This window comes from Salvia hispanica, chromosome 6, assembly GCF_023119035.1.
Source record: "Salvia hispanica cultivar TCC Black 2014 chromosome 6, UniMelb_Shisp_WGS_1.0, whole genome shotgun sequence".
Lineage (NCBI taxonomy): Eukaryota > Viridiplantae > Streptophyta > Magnoliopsida > Lamiales > Lamiaceae > Salvia > Salvia hispanica.
The window spans coordinates 22,856,634-22,859,844 of NC_062970.1; the positions used below are offsets into that span (position 1 = coordinate 22,856,634).

Here is a 3,211-nt window from a genome sequence, read left to right on the forward strand (position 1 = left end):
AGCCACCATAGCCTAAAAAAGAATCGCTTTGTAACATCCTTGATCCGAACTATACAATATATATAATATTATTTAAGTATTATTTGCAATGTAGATATACTAAATAGATCATTAAAGATAATATAACTATATATATAAATGTGTAAAATACAAAAATGACATTATATAGTCATAAAATTAAATGTATAAATAGGACGTACATATATATATTAAAATGTTGAGTTGTTAGTGCATTTTTACATATATCATTTGTCTTAAAATATTAGTATAAACATACATATGTAGTATACCTCAAAAGTGACACGATTCAATCAAAATTGACACGATTTACTTTTGTTGGGAATTGTATTGTAAAAGAAAAAGGAAGTCGGTCCATTATACATGCAAAAAGAATTACATTTATCGTCGCTCCATTTATTTTGGGAAGAAAAAGGGAGAAGACAGACGATTAGTAATAGGAAGAAGTTTTTAGAAAGGACTCAGAAGAGAAAGCATCAAGGTTATAAAATGAGAAGAGGCTCGAGTGAATTATGTCATAACTAGGTGTGTATAAATCATACTTTTACTTTACATGTGTTATGTTATTTGATTGCTATGTGTAAAATTGGAGTGAATATTTGGATTATATGGTGAAATATGATATGAATATATGAAGTGCAAGGGATATACTTGCATTAGAATTATTTGATAGAATATTTGATGGATATGTAGTCAATAGAATTGATATAGTTTACATATGGTGTTGAAAATACATGAATCATATGATTAAAGAGGATGTGTGAAAGTCTTGCCCTGGATCTTAAAATATAGAGGGACCTATGAGTCCAATTACAGAGGGACCTTCGGGTCATAGAGGGACCTATGAGTCCAATTACAGAGCGACCTATGATTACAGAGGGACCTCCGGGTCATAGAGGGACTTATGAGTCCAAATACAGAGGGGACCTATGAGTCCAATTATAGAGGAACCTATGAGTCCAATTACAGAGGGACCTTCGGGTCATAGAGGAATCCCGAGCAGATACTGGGTTTGATTTGTCACAAAATAATAAACTGGACAGAGAGGCATATGCATATGAATGTGAAATTGTTTATGATATTTAATGCTTATGGTTATATGTGTTGGTTAGAGAATGTGTTTGATTTTTTTTGGATGTAAAATTTATATATATTGGATTGTGGCTCATAGATATCATTGATATATATAGATGATGTTGATTTTCGAATGTATCTTATATGAGTGTTTTATTTGACATGTGGAATAGTAGCTTTAAAAATTATGGAATTTATTTATTTTAAGAATATACAATTACAGAGGGGTTGAGATGTGTCATGTTCAATGAGGTATTGCTTTCCAAATTTGCGGATCAAAGTCTCCTTATCTGTATCAAAATTTTGTTTTGATCCTTAATGTTACATAGTATACTTAATAAGCTGCCAATGATGGTTGGAAGTAGAAATATATTGTTAATGTGGGAACCTTAAGCTATAAAGTGCATATGAATACATGTTAACTCATTGCTTTGAAATATTGTCTTCTCAGTGTTGAACAACTTTTGCTACTTGGTCGGATGTTGCAAGGGACTACAAAATTCCCTTGTAGTTTTGCTTGACATCCAATTGCTGCAGGATCTTTCTTCACGCTTATGCATTTTGGCCTGAAATTTTGTTCGTGTAAAAAACAGGGAAACCTTCAGAACTTGAGTTGCTGGAAGATAGAATATATAGGTGTATCATTTTGTCATGTTCGTAAGTTTTTATTCTTAACATCTTGATCGAGTGGGTCTTCTTGGGCAAGTCTTGTACAATAAGCTGAATTGAGCCTTTTTTTAAAGTGGTTATATACTTTGGCTCATTGTAAACCTCTGACTACTCCATTTTTCCAATTATATTTTCTTTTCAAAAGAGCTGCCTTAGTGCCAGAATGGTATGATATGAAAAATAAATATTTTGGTCAATCCGTTTAGTATCTGTCCATCATCTTGCTAATGAGCAGGGAGTTGAAAATGGCAGCTCCACAAATGAGTCTACTCTGTAAGATAATTATAAAGACCCTGATGTTCTTTATGCATGAGTTTTGTGAAGCTGGGGATCAGAAGGATCACCATTGGATAACTATGTTGTTGGGCGAGAGAAGCGAAGACAATTACTTCTTATGTTGAAGCTGGCAGACTTGAGGTTTGGGCTCATTCTGTTGGATCAAAGTAATGATCGTTGACCTTTTCAAACTATTTCAATATATATGATATCCCCTATACTAACCAACCTTGTGCTCTTCTCGGCTTAAAATTAGCTCTGACAAATGGACTAAGTTTGCAAGGATTGCCTTTACTGTTGATCCTCGGATTGCACTGTCGATTTCCAGCAAATTCTTAAGAGAAGACTGAAATCATGCATCTAGTCCAATAAGTTTACATGTTAGCACTATGTATTATTATTATTTCATGGAGTGAAAGTAAATTACAATATGAGTTGTAGTTAAAGCTTAAATAAACAACTCTTTTTGGAACCCTGATTTTTTAATAAAGTTTCAGTGGTTCCATCCTGAGTAAGATTATAATTATAAACCGAAAGATGTAGATAAGACTTTTCACCTATTGGTTGTTGTATTTTCTTCTTCTTAGTTACATATAACGGAGATTCGCAGTATTCCAGAAGTTTATCCTTATTTCATAACCCCCAAAGCAGTGGATGATGCAACAATGGGCAACTTGTTCAATTACACAAGCTTTAGAGTTCCTTACCCTTGAGTCATGGCTTATGGTCTCAGGGTGTTAGAATCTTATCCTCCTGACAGAGTGACGTTCTTCATGCACTAACACACGATGAAGGGGTAACATGGCTTTCTCTCATGTGATTACATTTTAGTGGCATATATTATGAACTAAAAAAGTATATTATGGTAAACTGCAAGCTAGGTGATATTAATAGTTTGAGTTGCCCTTGATGTGAAATATAGAATCCTCTAGAATTCACATATTTAATAAAATGATCCCATCACTTAAGGACAACATTTTTAGCTTTCTTACTTCACCTTGAATATGTACTTTACATATAAGCATTTTTTATTTTCACAAGTTAGTTGAGGGCTACCTTCTTAGAACTGCCCAACGAGGTGATATCGTTGCCCACATTATGATATGGCACTTACAGGTGAAAATAGTCTTCTTTTTCATTTTGGTCCACCCCCTAAAATTAGTCCACTTATATT

General features: G+C 33.4%; 1 long non-coding RNA gene across 1 annotated transcript; it reads left to right on the top strand.

Annotated features, from left to right (window-relative positions):
• Positions 1–405: 405 nt before the first annotated feature.
• LOC125193733 lies at positions 406–2,509 on the top strand. Its single transcript, XR_007171620.1, has 3 exons — positions 406–543; positions 1,544–2,204; positions 2,294–2,509. It is a non-coding gene; the product is annotated as an uncharacterized LOC125193733 (long non-coding RNA).
• Positions 2,510–3,211: the final 702 nt, after the last annotated feature.